This window comes from Notamacropus eugenii, chromosome 1, assembly GCF_028372415.1.
Source record: "Notamacropus eugenii isolate mMacEug1 chromosome 1, mMacEug1.pri_v2, whole genome shotgun sequence".
In the NCBI taxonomy this organism is placed as follows: domain Eukaryota; kingdom Metazoa; phylum Chordata; class Mammalia; order Diprotodontia; family Macropodidae; genus Notamacropus; species Notamacropus eugenii.
In genome coordinates this window covers 110,227,059-110,244,936 of record NC_092872.1, presented here as the reverse complement: position 1 = coordinate 110,244,936, position 17,878 = coordinate 110,227,059, and the positions used below count along the sequence as shown (strand labels likewise).

At 36.4% G+C, this 17,878-nt stretch overlaps 1 long non-coding RNA gene and 1 pseudogene across 1 annotated transcript in view; one reads left to right on the top strand and one right to left on the bottom strand.

Annotated features, from left to right (window-relative positions):
- LOC140523663 (uncharacterized) overlaps nt 1–17,878 on the bottom strand; it is a 116,861-nt gene that overhangs the window by 77,868 nt on the left and 21,115 nt on the right. The gene's annotated exons all lie outside the window — the stretch shown is intronic.
- Nucleotides 12,877–14,210, top strand: LOC140523652 (AP-1 complex subunit mu-2 pseudogene; annotated as a pseudogene).

The window sequence follows — 17,878 nt, the reverse complement described above, 5'->3', positions numbered from 1 at the left end:
AAGTTTTAGTCTAGCAGAGTTCAAGCCCTCTGAGCTAGTTTCTTTTCATCCTCATCTTCCTATGATCTTCCCAGTGTTTCCCTACAATCCATTCTAAGGTTGATTTGTCTCTCTTGCTCCACATCTTCCTCATTCTGATCTTCTCATTTTGATCCATTTTTTTCCCCTATCTATTCAGTTAAATCATCTTTCTCAGATTTTTCCTGTGTAAGAATTTCCTTAGTAACCCTACTCTCTGTATCATTATATTTCTGCAAAAAAAAGGATTCTAATCCTTTCTGAAGCATTCCATAAAGTAATAGTAACCACCACATGCCCTTTGCGGGTAGGGAGGGTGGTAAGGAAAATTAATCTTTCCATGCCTATTTCATGTCTTTCTTCTCCTAGGGTTATCACTTTCAGGTGCCTTTTACCTTATCAGAGTCTCTTGTGTATTAACAATTAACAACACAATAACAGCAAAACATTGTTGTCTTTCTACTTTTCCTCCACCTCTCCTAGTCACTCAGGGAAGTAAACTTCCCTGGCTAACAATACCCTGTATATAAAAATAGCATAATGAGGTTGCTCATTTAAGACTTATTTTTTTTAAGTCTCTATTTTGTGATTAAGTAGTCCTTATGCAAATTCTGTTTGTTACTTTTTTCTTACAATAAAATTAACACTTGTTTGTAGTTTGATAATTATATAGGGGTCCCCTAAATGCGGTAGGTAATGCACATATGTATATCCTGAAAATCTGTTAAAAAAAATAACATGAGCAATAAATAATACATCTTCCCTAATGGCATTCGAAGACTAACACTTTGGTAGTTGCCTTTCATCATAGTTTAGGTAATGGATTACCAGTTAGAACTTAGATGTAACTAGTGAAAGTGCCCTTAGACAGAAGCATAAAAGCCCACTAAAGGCCCCAGCCATCTGTTGACTCCTGAGAGGCCACCACAAGTGATTCCTGCATTCTCTGTACTCAGGCATCCAAATATCTTGTTAATAAGTCAATTGTGCAATTGTACAGTGTTGTTGTTACTGTATATAATGTTTTCCTGGTTCTGTTCACTTTATTCAACATCAGTTCATATAAGTTTTTCCAGATTTTACTGAAATCTGCTTGCTCATCACTTATTATAGAGCAATAGTATCCCATTACATTCATGTACCACAGCTTGTTCAGCCATTCCTCAGTTGTTGGGCTTCCCCTCAATTTCCACTTTTTTGCTACCAAAAAAGAGCTGCTATATAAATATTTTTGAAGACAAGGGGGTCCTTTTCCTTTTTCCATGGAATTCTTTGGAGTATATACCTAGTGGTGATATTGTTGGATCATTTATACAGTTATGAAGCCCTTTGGGCATAGTATCAAATTGCTCTCCAGAATGGTTGAATCACTTCACAACTCCACCAACAGTATGTCAGTGTCCAAAATTTCCCATATATCCTTCAACATTTATCATTTTCCTTTTCTGTTATATTAGTCAATCTGATAGGTGCCCTGGGTGATTGTTTTAGCCAGCACAAAGAAATCTCTAAGCCCTTTAGCCCATTGTGTGACTATAAAGATGTGTTATAATATAGAATATAAAATGTGAATTCCTACCTGTTCCCTTCTAATATTTTCACCAAGGATACACTGGAAATACATACAGATTATCATCATAAATTTTTATAGGAATAGAAAATAAGAGTGAGTAGTTTTTAATATATTTTCTTGATTACATTTAAAGAATAGATTAAGATCTGTGATATTCCCCACAGTATTTGATATCCTTTCTCTTTTGGGGGGATATCTTGACAGTTGATCTTTCAGTGACTACAAAATTATGAATTTCTACAAATATTTGTGTAGATGTGAGTCCTTTCCCTTTTTTTGTTATCTCTTAGGGACATTGACCTAAAGGTAGAATTGCTGGATCAAAAGGTATACATAGTGTTGTAGGCCTTTGAGCATAGTTTTAAATTTCTCTCCAGAATGATTGAATCAGATCACAAGTCCATCAACATTGCATTACCGTTCCAATTTCCCTCCATCTTCTCTAACATTTGCATTTTCCTTTTCTGTCATATTAGTCAGTCTGATATGTGTGAGCTGATAGCTCAGAATTGTTTTAATTTGCATTTCTCTAATCAATAGTGATTTAGAGCATTTTTTTATATGACTGGAGATAGCTTTAATTTCTTCATCTGAAAATATCCTGTTCGTATTTGACTATTTGTCAATTGGGGAGTTAATTGTATTCTTAAAATTTTTATTCAGTTTTCCATATATTTTAGAAATGAGGCTTTTATTGGAAACACTGGCTTTAAAAAAAATTTGTTTCCAAGCTTTCTGCTTTCTCTATAATCTTCATTGTATTGGTTTTGCTTGTGCAAAACCTTTAAATTTAATGTACTCAAAATGATTCATTTTGCATTACATAATGTTCTCTCTTTCTTCTTTGGTCTTACTTTCTTCCCTTTTGCATATAGCTGTCAGGTAAACAATCTCTTGCTCTCCTAATTTGTTTATGCTATTACCCTTTATGTCTAAATTGTGTACCCATTTCAATCTTATTTTGGTACTGGGTGAGAGATGTTGATCTATGCCTAGTTTCTGCCCTGCTATTTTCCAGTTTTTTCAGCAGTTTCTCAAATAATGAGTTCTTATCCCCAGAGCTAGAGTCTTTGGGTTTATCAAATGACAGATTATTACATTCATTTATTTCTGTGTACCTAACCTATTCCACTGCTCTAGTACCTATTTTTTATCCACTACCAAAAAGCTTTGTTGAGTTCTGCTTTATAATATTGTTTTAGACCTGGCATATAACACTCTATCCCAATTCAGTTTTTCCCAGAGATCTATCATATCTAACTTTCTTACAATTCTATTCAACTCCTTGTCTTCTTTCTTGTTTATTTTGTGGTTAGATGTATCTAGTTCTGAGAGGGAGAGGTGGACAGCCCTCACTAGTATACTATTGCTTTTTATTTCTTCCTGTAACTCACTTAACTTCTCTTCTAAGAATCTGAATGTTATACCACTTGGTGCATATATGTGTAGTATTAATATGACATCATTGTCTATGGCACCTTTGAGAATGATGTAGTTTCCTTCCTTTTAATTAGATCTATTTTTACTTTTGTTTTATCTGAGATCAGAATTGCTACCCCTGCTTTTTTTTTTTTTAACTTCAACTGAGACATAATATATTCCACTCCAGCCTTTTATATTTTCTCTGTCTGCTTCAAATATGTTTCTTGTAAACAACATATTGTAGGAGTCTGGTTTTTAATCCACTTTATTATCACTTCCATTTTATGGGAGAGTTTATCCCATTCACAATCACAGCTAAGACTACTGACTGTTTAGTTCCCTCTATCTTATTTCTCTCCTCATTTATACTTTTCTCTCTCCTTTCCCCTTGTCCCTTCTCACCAGTGTTTTGTTTCTGACCACATCTCCCTCAAGTTTCCCTCCCTTTTATCTGTCCCTCTTTTCTTTCTCCTTTCCCCTGGTACTTTTGCCCTCCATTTTATCAACGCTCTCTTTTTTTCCTTTTTTGTTTTGCCTTTCCCCTATTCCTTCCCAATAAGGTAAGACAATTTTTATACCCAACAGAGTGTATATGTTATTCCCTTTTGATCCATATCCTATGAGAATAATGTTTAAATAATGCTCACACCCTTCCTTCTTTCCCTCTACCATAAGAGATCTTTTGCTCCTACAAGATGTAATTTACCTTATTCTGCCTCTCACTTTTCTCTTCTTCCTCTATAATCTTTTTCCACCCCTTCACTTTTTATATCATCACATCAAAGTCAATTTATACCCATGCCCGCCATGTATACTACTTCTAATTGCCCTAATAAAGATACAGTTCTCAATAATTACAAAGTATCATATTCCCGAGTAAGGATGTAAACTCTTTAAATCTTATTAAATATCATTTTTCTTTCCAGTTTACTTTTGTATCCTTCTCGAGTCTTATATTTGAAGATAGAATCTTCTATTCAGCTCTTGTCTTTTCATTGGAAATGATTGGAAGTCCCTTATTTCATTGAATTTCCATCTTTTCCCTTGAACAATTATGCTCAATTATGTAGTTGATTTTTATCTGTAATCTGAGCTTCTTTGCCTTCTGGAATATCATATTCTGAGCCCTCCAGTCCTTTAATGTAGAAGCTGCTAAGTCCTGTATAATCCTGACTGGAGTGCTGTGATATTTAAACTATTTGCTTTTGGCTATTTGCCATATTTTCTCTTTGACTTGATAGTTCTGGGATTTGGCTACAATATTCCTTGGAGTGTATAATTTTGATATTAAATACAAGACTCAAGAGAAGCATAAAAAGTAAACATGAAAGAAAAATCCTAAGAGGTTTGATATGATTAAATTGTTTCTATTCCAATATGAAAAGATGATGCTTGTAATTTCAAAGAAGTTTATTACCATTGGGGCAATTAGAAGGAGTACATATGGATTGAACATAGGCATGAGTTCACTATGATGAGATGTATCCAAAAAAATAAAATTAAAGGGTGAAAAATTAGGATGCACTGGGAGAAAGGGGAAGAGAGATGCAGAATGAGGTAAATCATCTCACATAAAAGAGTCATGAAAGAGTTTTAATAGTGGAGGTGTAATGGTAATTTAAAGGGGAAGATCTTTTCCATTCATTAATAGACTCATGTGACCTGTGTGGGTCACAGGAAAACCTGAGTTACATGGAGCCTGTGGCAGGAAGAGCTTGCTGAATGAGTGGAACAAGAAGGAGTGGAGCAGAAAGGGTGGAACAGGAAGAGACAGAGCTGGAGCAGAGCTGAGAGGAAATTGGTCAGAGCAGTAAAAACTGAGAAAAAGAGAGAAAAGCAGGCAACTGGCTAGCATGAGTGAGAGAGCTCATTTGTGATTTTATTTAAGGCAGACTGCTTGTGATTTCTTTAAGGGAGCCTTTTTGTGATTTGCTTAAGGGAGCTTGTTTGTGGGAAGCCTAACGGAGGTAAGGCTTGGGGATGTTGTTGCCCTCTACATTTTTATTGTGTATAGATTTGTTTGTTACTATGATGAATTTGGCTTTCTGGTGTACAAATTTGGCTTTTCTAGCATCTGAATAAATGCATTTCTTTTGCCTCCTACATGGATGATCTATTTTACTTTGTGATTTATAATTACATTGGCAGGTTTATAGTTGCTCTTGGTGCTGGGAATATTGCCTGGGTGATACAGGAGGGAAATCTGAGGAGAGAGGCAGGCAATGCTTTTATCAGAAGTGGCTCAAAAAGGGAATGACATCCACACTCAAGTGGCTATAGAAATCTGTTTTACACTGGAGATAATTACTTAAAAATCATTTCTATGAATGTGAATGTGATAATCTTATCCAATAAATTGAAACATATAGTGAAGTGGATTAAAAACAAGAATCTTATAGTATTTTCTTTACAAGAAATACACTTGAAGCAGAAAGTCACAAACAGAGAAAAAGTAAGGGGCTGAAGCAAAAACTATTATGTTTCAGCTTAAATAATAAAAGGAGAGGTAGCAGTCATGATCTCAGACAAAACAAAAGCCAAATTAGAACTAATTAAAAGGTATAAGCAGAAAAACTACTTTTTCCCTAAAAGGCACAATAGATAATGAATTATCTAACACTAAGAATACTAAGATTTAGTAGATTTAGATATTAATAGTAATATCTAACACTAAGAATATATGCATTAAATGATTGTAATGGTGAGTAAAATAAGATCTTTTACTATTTTTTGTTTTACTAAAAGTGCTTCAGATTGAATAATGTGATTAAGGAGGATATTTCCCACCCATTGATGGACCTGCCCATTGTGGGAAGCTTGATCAGGGGAGTTGTTTTTTAGGAGAGTTCCAACTACCTTTTGTTTTTTTTTTTTTCTATTGGGGCACTGGGTCAGAGAGTTACGCCCTCTGTCTCTAAAAAGTGTATAAATACTTTGAGGGTGAGGTTTTACTTTGCGGTTTACTGACAGGGAGTGCTTCTTTGGTCAGAGAGGCTCTGGGAAGCCCCTAAGGAGCCCCCTGGCTAAAGCCCAGAGATGGATGCTTCCCTCTCTGGTAACAATGTATGTATGTAATGGTCAGACATTTTGGAAGCATGTCTGTAACATGCTTGGATTTCTCTGTATTTTCTCTGAAATTTTGATTTTCTCTGATAACTGTGTTTGATTAAAGTGATTGTTAATCCCTTGAAAGTTGCTTTCCTTTTATGAATGAAGATCTAAGAACCTGTGGTAGCAGGTCCCCCTGTATATGTTGGGGTATTTACTGATAGCAAAGTATCCAAATTTTTAAGTAATCTTATCTTAGAAAAAGAAATTGATCAAGCCATTAATAAGCTCCATACAAAAAAAAAATCCTTAAGACCAAATAGATTCACAAAAGTGTTCTGCAAATACTTAAAGAGTAATTAATTTCAATACTCTATAAACTATTTTGTAAATGAGACAAACAAGTCCTACCAAAACATTTTACTATATGAATATGATGTTAACAGCTAAACCATGGAGAATAAAAACAGAGAAAGAAAACATCCATCAATTTCCCTAATGAATATTGATACAAAAATTTTAAATAACATACTTGCAAGAAGACTATAACAATATATTACAAAAACCATAAACAATGGCTAGGTGAGATTTATATCAAAAATGCAGGACTGGTTCAATATCAGGAAACTATCAGTATAATTGACCATATCAATACCTTAACTAAAAAAAAATATGATTATCTCAAAAGATATAGAAAAAGTTTATGACAAAAAAATAATGCTTATTCTTACTAAAAACACTAGAAAGCATTGGAATAAATGGATCTTTCCTTAAAATGATAAGTAGCATCTACCTAAAATCATTAGCAAGCATTATCTGTAATGGGGATAAACTAGAAACCTTTCCAATTAGATAAATATTTCCCTAATTAATATTGTGAAGCAAGGATATCCATTTTCACCACTATTATTAATATTGTATTATAAATGTCAACGATAGCAATAAGAGAAGAAAAAATAGAAGGAATTAGAATAGGCAATGAGGAAATAAAACTATCACTCTTTGCAGATGATATGATGTTATACTTAGAGAGACCTAGAATACCAGCCAAAAAACTAGTTGAAATACTTAAGTTCAGTAGAGTTACAGGATATGAAATAAACTCACATGAATCATTAACATTTCTACTAACAAAATCCAGAAGCAAAAGAGAGAAAGAGAAATTCCATTTAAAATAACTGAAGCCATTTAAAAATACTTAGGAGTCTACCTGTCCAGGCAAATAAAATAAACAAAGGAAAGAATTACAAAGCACTTCTCACACAAATAAAGTCAGATCTAAACAATTTGGGAAATATTAATTGCTCATGTGTAGGCCAAGTCAACACAACAAAACAGCAATTCTTAAATTATTTTACTTATTCAATTCCATACCAATCAAACTGACAAAAGAAATAGAGGACTAGAAAAAATAATAACAAAATTTTTTTGAAAAACAAAGGGTCAAGAATATCAAGGGAATCAATAAAAGACATGTGAAGGAAGGAGGCTTAGGGGGTATCAGAGCATGGAAAATACAAGTAAACATTAAAATATTAACAATGAAAGAAGTGATAATTAAGTAGGAAAGGTAGAATAAGAGGTAAGATTATACTGAGAAAGGAAAACAAACATCCTTCTCCTGAAAGAGGGATTAAAAGAGAAAAACTACAATCTGAAGAAATTAATCAATTTAGAAATTATGGTATATGAAGGGAGTAGAATGTTATTGTACCATAAAAATGTGAAGAATATGATTTCAGAGAATTCTGAATTGACACAGAAAGAAGTAAGCAAAGCTAGGAAAATAATTTATTAAAGAACAGAAACCTTGTAAAAAAATAATTTCAAAAGACTTAAGGTCTCTGATCACTGCAATGCTCAACCACGTCTACAGACTACCTGTGATGATTCGTGTTACCTACCTTCTGTGAGAGAAGGTTTTTTTTTTTTAAATATGTATTCAAAGTACATAAAAAATATACATTTTTCATATTCTACCTACCTTCTCTCAGAGATTTGCTTTTAAAATTTTTATTCGAGGTACAGAAAAAATCATTTTTGCATTGTATACACACATACTCATACACACACACACACACACACACACACACACACCTGCATATGAAATATTTTTACCATCCCATGTTTTACCTATCTTATTTCTCTTAAATATAGTATACCTATCCAGAACTATGGACCACTCTTGAATTTCATTCCACCAAGTTTCAGTTATACTGGATATATATTCAGTTATAAGGTCAAATTTGTCAAATTATTGCCTCAGTTTGGGGCACTTGTGTACAGACATTTGAAGTCTTCTGATAGGTGAATGTAATATTTCCTGAATCTCACTCTCATTTCTTACTATACCTTAGGACTTATACTGAAAAATATTATAAATTAAAGAAAAGCAAGTTATCCATGAATAGGCACTTTCCTTAAACTGTATGATGTAAGTTCTTTTTTTTTCTATTTTTAAATTGAATTACTTTATTTGTTTTCAGTGTTAGACAATCACTTCCATACATCTTAGATATTTTTCCTCTCCCTCCCTCTTATTCCCCCCTCCCTCTCTACTCCCTCCCTGAGATGGCATACAATCTTATATAGGTTCTGCACATACATTCCTATTAAATGCACGTTGCATAGAAGAATTAAACTGAATGGGGAAACCATAAAACAAAATGAAACATAGAATAATACAAAAGAAAATGATCTGTTTCTGTCTGCGATCCAATTCCATAGTTGTTTCTCTGAATGTGGAGGGTGTTTTGCCTCAAGAGTACACTGGAAAATTTTTAAGTATGTACATTTCAATGAAGTTCTAAGTCTACCAGAAAAATTCTTTGCACACTGCGGTTGTTGCTGTGTACAAAGTTCTCCTGGTTCTGCTCTTTTCACTCAGCATCAGTTCATATAAATCTTTCTAGGCTTCTCTGAAGTCTTCCTGTTCATAGTTTCTCATATCACCATAGTATTCCGTTACATTCATATGCCACAACTTCTTCATCCTTTCCCCAACTGATGGGCATCACTTTGATTTCAAGTTTTTGGCCACCACAAAGAGAGTTGCTATAAATAGTTTTGTACATGTGGAACCCTTTCCAATTTTTATGATCTTTTTGGGATTCAGTCCTTAAAGCAATATTGCTGCGTCAAAGGATATGCACATTGTTGTAGCCCTTTGGCCATAGTTCCAAATTGTTCGGCAGAATGGTTGGATCAGCCCACAACTCCACCAGCAATGAATTAGTGTTCCAACTCTCCCACATCTTCTCCAAAATTTATCATCTTCCTGTTTTGTCATGTTAGCCAATCTGATAGGTGTGATGTGGTACCTCAGAGCTGTTTTGATTTGCATTCTCTAATCAATAGTAATTTAGAGCATTTTTTCATATGTCTATAGATAGCATTAATTTCTTCTTCTGTAAATTACTTGTTCATATCTTTTGATGATTTATCAATTGGGGAATGAATTGTATTCTTGTACATTTGATTTAGTTCTCTACATATTTTAGAAATGAGGCCTTTATCACAGGCACTAGTTGCAAAAATTCTTTCCTAGTTTTCTGCTTCGCTCCTAATCTTATCTAGAAGACAGTATATTACAGTGGAAAGAACATTGATCCTGTAACCTGAAAAAATGAGTTCACATCCTGGTTCACATACAAATTATATGACCTCGAATAGATTACTTACCCTCTCAGTGTCAGTTTTCTCATTGGTACCCACCTCACACAGTTATTCTTTGGATTATACTTTAATTTAAATTATAAAACACTAGAAAATATATATGTGAATTCATTCTTTTATATCCTTTTCTTTATCAGAGAACATAATAACATTTTTATTAATTATTCTGTAGCAAATGCCCTTTCAACTTCTTAGATAAGTCATATTTTAACAGATGATTGTATCTACATGCAGCTTAAGATTGAATTATAAATATCTGATAAAATGTATAGTTTGGATATTGATAAATCAAATAATAAATCAATCATTATTTTAAACTAGTCAATTGACACACTGAGTCTAAAAGTCACCATCAAATTCTATTTCTTAAAATTTCTTCAACCCTGTGAAAATTTCAGACTAAAGAGAATGCCAAGTACTTTTAGAAAGAAAGGTCACGGAATGGCTTTAGCTTTAATTTATGATCTTGGCTTCCTCTTTGGCTCTGTTCCCAAGAGAACTAATCTGAATAGTGCAGTTCCATAAGTGTTGTGAAGGATTTATAGTAAAGTTCACTGTGGAACCCAGAAGATATGACTCAGTCTTTCAGTGTTTTTAAAACTCTTACAGAATGAGGCTTTGTGATTTTTGTTCACAAAAATTCCAAAGACATCCAAACCACTGCCACTAACAAGTATTCAAATCATGATTTCACAATCCTTTGTGAAGACAAATAGAGATTCCTTTGAATCTGATTAAAATCAGTTTTTTCTAAAAGAGAAAAATGTATTGCCCCATATGCCTTCCACAAAAGATTTATTCCAATGTCTCATTACAGAAGAGAGTAAACTCTGGGTTTTTTTCAGGAAATGCTTGTTGTGAGCATTCTCAGTCAAACTATTTCTTGCTAGAATGATTTGCAGTATAGTACTGGTTATATATTGGATCTGCTGTACAATGAACAGATTAGTAGAGTACACAAAAGTTCGTCATCAATACAGTGGTCACTAGTTGATGAACATGGAAAATCATAAAATAAGGAATTATCAAACATGACTCTTAGTCCTATGTCATTCTATTTCTTCAATAACGGTGGAAAAGAAACAGATAGAGAATTTCAGGATGCTAAAATAATGATAAATAACTGAAACTTCAGCTCCAGTTACTAACAAATAAACCACTCAAAGAGAACTGTATGTAATGTACATCCTAAGCAAGGAACTGGGTATGAGAAAAGCAATCACAGCCCAAACCACTCTCCCAATTAGAGCAATCACAGTATCACCAAGATAAAAAATCAATCTGAGGATCAGAATGGAGCCAGAAGCAAGTAGAAGATACTTCCATAAAATAATCAAAAGAACAGAAAGCTAGCCACTTAAAACCAGAAGAACTTGAAGGATATTTCTACTCCCAAATACATACTAAATGGTATCTAGAAACAAAAGAAAAGATTTATAATTCTCTGGTTTGCAAGATGTTCCACAGCTTGAAATGATAGCTTTCTTCATTTTGCTCTACCACAAATTCCTTATTTCCTAATGAATTAACTACTACTCTCCATCACAGACCAACTGAAATCAAATGCCTTGGTTCAGAATGTAAGGATATCCAAATTATACTAGGAGTCCTAGTGCTCATAATCTAACTTTATTCATGGACTAGACATTTTTCCCCAACTCCCATGCAACCTTTCTCCCAACCAAGTTTTACAGTACCACCTGCACTTTCATAGTCAAGCCTCAAGCCACTCTCTCTGATACTAATATTTTCTTGATCATCATGGAGATAATTTTCCAGAACACTGCAGGGAAAGATGCATACAAATTTAGGAGGAACATCTCGAATTCCTCAGAGTTAAAACTCCTACATATGATGCTTTAAATATTAGACCAATTATCCCAAAAGAAATTGTGCTAAGAGACCAAAAGAAACCCTTCTGCACTTACATTGGGGTTATGGTTAGCAGCAATTCATCCATCCACCCTTTCCCCCCTACAAATGGTAATTAGGGAGAAATGAACTGGAAAATCAATCTCCTCAATAAGTAATGCAATTGGTTTTTATATTTTTCTAAGGTGGTAGTAAAGAAATGAAGCAGTTTGATAAGTCCCTGTAGCACTAAATGAGTTCAAAAGCAATGAGCCAAATGAAGACACCAAGTGCTATTATAAGATTTAACCCTATCCTACATGGTTTTGGAGGAAAAGTGAATCCCTTAATCATTGAAAACAAAGCTAGAATAGCCATAGCTAACATGCATAGAGTGCTTTAAGGTTTTCATATCACTGTACATATGTAAAACCTAACAGGGCCTAGAACATACTTGGCAATTAATAAATATTAATTGAGGGAACTGAATTGGATATATTATCTCATTCATTCATTACAATAACCCTCTCTTAATTATTCCCTATTTATTCTTCATATAGCTTGGTTGTATATATTGTTTGCATGTTGTCTCTCTAATTAGACTGCATTCTCCTTGAGGGAAGAGATTATATTTGGCCTCTTTTGTATCCCAAGCTCTTAGCATAGTGTCTGGTACATAGCAATTATTTCATAAATGTTTATTTATTGTTTGATTGATTGAACGATGATCTGTTGTAGGTTCTCTCTCTTTTAAAACTGCATTTTTGCATATGAGTAAACTCAGGCTAAGCATGGTTAACTAACTTAATCAGAGTCACATAGCTAGTAATTATCTGAGACCAGTTTTGAACTCAGATCTTCTTGAATCAAGTTCCAAAGCTATGCACAGCTCTACCCTCCATTCAGTCAGAAAGATAATACAAAACAAAACAAAACAAGAGCATTCAGATGTTTGTAAGTACTGGCATAGCCCACCTGAGTGTGCAAATGCATGTCTTCATCCGTATGGTTCTAATACCAATTTTGTTCCCATAGTTGAACTGCCTTGATAGTCTAGCCATTGAGTATAGCAACATCTCATAAATCTGTAAAAAGTAATGATTTTCTCTATTTATCTAAATAAGGATACTTCACAACCTGAAGCATAGAGCACTAAGAGGACTATTCAGATCTCCTATCCCTGAGGGATTCAACAGATAATTATTGAACTTTGAAGAGGATCATTGGTGAGCACCATACTCCTCCCATAAAAATGTGAGATATTGCTCTGACCCAGCCCTGCTACTGCCATGCCTGCCTCTGCTGCTTTCATTGTGGACATGAAGGGGAAGCCCTTGATCTGCTGGAACTACAAGGGAGATGTTAACATGGCAGAGATTGACCACTTCATGCCCCTGCTGATGCAGAAGGAAGAAGAGGGAGCCCTGACCCCACTGCTGACCCATAGCAGGGTACACTTCCTGTGGATCAAACATAGCAACCTTTATTTGGTGGCTACCATGCTCAAGAATGCCAGTACTTCCCTGGTGTACTCATTCCTCTACAAAGCTTTGGAGGCATTCTCTGAATACTTCAAGGAGCTAGAGGAGGAGAGCATCCAGGACAATTTCATCATTGTCTGTGAGCTGTTGGATGAACTCATGGATTTTGCCTTTCCACAGACCACAGACAGCAAAATTCTGCAGGAGTACATCACCCAGCAGGGCAACAAATTAGAGACAAACAAATCCTGGGTGCCCCCAACAGTCACCAGTGCTCTGTCCTGGCACTCAGAGGGCATCGATATAAGAAGAATGAGGTTTTCTTTGATGTGATTGAGTCTGTCAACCTACTGGTCAATGCCAATAGGAGTGTGCTGTTGAGTGAGATTGTAGGCACCATTAAGCTGAAGGCGTTTTTGTCTGGCATGCCAGAGCTAAGATTGGGCCTCAATGACAAAGTGCTTTTTGAAGTCACTGGACTTTCAGGCAACAAAAACAAGTCTGTTCAATTAGAAGATGTTAAGTTCCATCATTGTGTACAGCTCTGGAGATTTGACAACAATCGAACCATCTCCTTCATCCTACCTGATGGTGACTTTGAGCTCTTGTCTTATTGGCTCAACACCCAGGTAAAACCACTAATCTGGATTGAGTCTATCATTGAGAAGTTTTCACACAGCTGAGTAGAAATTATGGTTAAGGCTAAAGGCCAGTTTAAGAAGCAATCAGTGGCCAACAGTGTGGAGATCGCAGTTCCAATGCCCAGTGATGCAGATTCCCCTCGATTCAAAACCAGTGTGGGCAGTGCCAAGTAGCTGCCTAAGAAAAATATGGTTCTCTGGAACATCAAGTCCTTTCCTGGAGGAAGTCCTTTCCCCATGAAAGCTCATTTTGGTTTACCCTGCATGGAGAAAGAAGAGGTGGAGGGTCGACCTCCCATCTCTGTGAAATTTGAGATTCCTTATTTCACTGTCTCTGGGATTCAGGTCTGGTACATGAAGATCATTGAGAAGCGTGGATATCAGGCCCTTCCCTGGGTTCGATACATCACCCAGAGTGGTGATTATCAGCTTCGGACCAGCTAAAAAGAAACAGACCCTGGAGCAGCAGAGGCTTACATCTTACCCTGTGGACCCTCTAGCATAAAGTCGTTTTTTTTTTTTTTAAGAATGTATTTGTTTGTGAGAGTGAATGGCCCACTTATATGTATTTGAGAGGCATCCCATCCGTGACTGTGAATGGGATGTAATCCTGTCTATTTAACAGGCAGCTTTGACCCATATTTGCTTGGGGGTTTCCTGTGATCCCTGCTTATGAAGTGTGCTTAGTCTGAATTTGGGAGGGTGGACATTCATGGCCCTTGTTTATGTCTCAGCCTCATCACTGTCCCTACTTCTGATCTGGGGGCCCAAGCCTGGAAGCCTCAAGTAGTTGAAGCCTTCTGTCAGGTTGGGGTTTCCCTTACTGGAGAAAGCGTGGTGGTGGTGGGGAGCCAGGGGTCTGCCTAGAGCTCTCTCCTTCCTATTTTTATATGAAGTAAAGGTGGGGGAACTGATTTCTCTCCTACCCCTCCCTCTACCACCCCAGTGCCTTGTCAGGAGAGCCTACTGTGCCTTGATCCCCCTGAGTTTTCTACCCTTCTGCACTCTGAGAGTGGATTCTCTGTTTCTTCTCCTTACCTAGTTTTAGGATTTAAGATTAAAGAAAGTTGAGAGCTGATTAAAAAAAAATGTGAGATATTTTAAGCAAATCAATAACGGTAGCTATCATTTGTATAGAGCTTTTAAGGTGTAAAAATGTATGATCCCCCTTTCACTAAAAGAGCTGTCAATCAGGTTTGGAGAAGAAAAAAATATCTATAAAGCCTGAACTATGGAAACAGAGAGTAAAGTAATGGGTATAGCAGAGGACATCACTCTGTCAGCTCTTTCCACCATTTAAATTCCTAAAGCTCTCATATTATGTGTAAATGATATGTTTAAAAAAAAGCTCTTTCATTAAGAAAAAGAAGAATATAAGCTTAGCATAATCAAAGTCAAAGCCATTGGTTACACTCCTTAGGCATAAGATTTATATAGGAAGCTTAGCTGGCCCTAAGACATCTCCACCCTCATAGACATAAGTTTCATATAGGTAGCCCCAAGGCACTACTTGAGCTCATCCTATGTGCACACTCCAGATAAGCTTCCAATCTTCCCATGACATATAGCTACACCCTTCCAAAAAAGACATTTTAAAAAAATATGATTTTGTCCAGTCTTAACCAGAACAGGCCAGTCAGCTTGGTCACTGAGGCTGATTCACTAGTGGGACAGGGAAGCCCACCCGACTCTGCCTAAGACTACCCATGGTCCAGCCTTGCCAGTAGTCTTAATGGGAAAGTGCAAACAGCTCTAAGTGGTCTTGTGCAACACCATACCTAATCTTGGGCACATACCCCTGTTAGAAAAAAAAATTAAACTGTGCATCACACTTGATTAGACCTGTTATCCACATGACATTTGACAAAGTGATTTCAGAAGTGGGATGACTTTCTGTCAGTGCAAATGATCATTCTCCTGCCAGCTCCTATCACAGACTGTGGCACCTCAATCCAAGAACACTACCTCCTTGAAACTGAGACCAGTCAACCAGCCACCAAGCAGAACAACCTACTAGCCTTTCTTCCACTTTCACTTCCCCTTCTCTTTTTCTTTCTCTTTCAAAACACACAAATGAGGGGGTGGAACCAAGATGACAGAGTGAGAGCAACTACTCATCTAAGCTCTTAGACAAACTCCTTCAGATACTTCTATAAAGAGAATCTGACCAAATTTTGGAAGTGCAGAATCCAACATGAGACAGACTGTGGCAGATTCACAGCCCAGGACAGACTAGAAGGTTGATGGGAAGAATCTGTTCCTCAGGGATTAGTCCTAAGCACACATTGCAGCATGTCCAGCTGAGCTAGCAGGAAACCCCTGAGGGGCCCTGAGGCAGCAGCAGCACAGTGGAGGCAGAGTAGCAGCTTAGGGCAGGAGAGCAGGGTAGCCGAGTGAATGACAGCCGCTGAGCCCCAGGTATCAGCCCCAGTAGCTCCTGAAACTATCAGCCAGCAGATTAAACATCTGTAAGTCACCTACTTGAACTTCCAGAAGTCAAAATGGCAGTGATCAGTAGATGTTCTCTCCTATTCCCCTTGTTGACATCAAAAGAACCATAAAATATTTCCCCAGAAAAATCCTGGGTCAGAGGGATGAACAGAAGGGGCAAGCAGTCTTATAGCACCTAAGGCTGGGAAAAATAGCTAAGGGGGCTTCCTCTTACTGTGGCAGAGGCAAACTGGAAGGAGAGGGGCCCCAGGGCAGTGAAAACTTGCACTAGGACCCAGGAATGCCTCAGTGCTCCACGGGAAACAGGAAGACAATAAGGCAACCAGGATTTCTAACACCTGAGTTTGCCTGTGCCTCAGCTCAGCTGAGGAGATCTCCAGTGAACAGACCACCCCTCTCCCACACTTAACAAATTAGCCCTAGAGTTGATCAGGGGAAACAAAAGACAAAAAGATAAAAAGGCATTTGCTCTTATCTTTTTCACACCAGTCAGCTCAAACCCAAGTTCTGCAGCTTCTAACTGAAAGAACCAGAGGTGACCACACACAAAGTCTCACGATCATGAGCAAGAAAAACCAAAGTAAAGGCGAAAAAACCATAGAAGCTTTCTATAGGGACACAGACCAAAAGAAGAATACCAGAGAGGTCAGTAGTGAGACTGTACTCCCATCTGAAACTTCAGATAGCTGAAGATGGAAATAGAAGAAAAACTAGTCAATGATTTTAAAAGTATGAAAAAAGAATTCTATGAAGAGAGCACCTCTTTAAAAAGGAAAATTGAACAAATGGAAAAGGAAGTACAACATCTAATTGGAGAAAATAATTCCTTCAAAGGAATAATTGGACAGATGGAAAAAGAGATGCAAAAGTTAACTGAAGAAAGCAATTAGATAAAAATTAGAACTGGGCACATAGAAACTAATGACTCCATAAGACATCAAGAATCAGACAAACAAAATCTAAAGAATGAAAAGACAGAAGAAAATGTAAAATATCTAATTGGAAAAGCAACTGACCTGAAAAATAGATCCAGGAGAGAAAATTTAAGAATTACTGGCCTACCAGAAAGACATAATGAGAAAAAGAACCCGGACAATATCTTCCAAGAAATCATCAAGGAAAACTGCCCAGAAGTGCTAGACGCAGAAGGCAAAGTGGTCATCAAAAGAATCCACCGTTGACCTCCCAAAAGGCATCTCAAACTAAAAACACCAAGAAATATTGTTGCCAAAATCCAGAATTATCAAGTGACGGAGAAAATACTACAGGCAACCAGAAAGAAACCATTCAAATATCTAGAAGCTATAGTCAGGATCACACAGGACTCTGAAACTTCTATATTAAAAGACAGAAGTAATAAGAATATGATATTCTGTAAGGCAAAGGAGCTGGGACTACAACCAAGGATCTATTACCCAGCAAAGTTCCGCATAACATTTCAGGCAAGGGGATGGTCATTCAACAAAATTAGAGATTTCCAGGCCTTCCCGACAAAAAGATCAGAACTCAATAGAAAATTCGATCTTCAAATGCAGGTCTCAAGAGAGGCATAAAAAGTTAAACAGGAAAAGAAAAACTTGCTACTCAATTTGGGCAAACTGTTTACCTCCCTATAGGGGAGGATTAGACTTGTTAATCTTGAGAGCTGTACATCTATTATGAGATATAAAAGGGATATACATAGAGGGAACAAGTATAAAGTAAGTGATGTGATGATA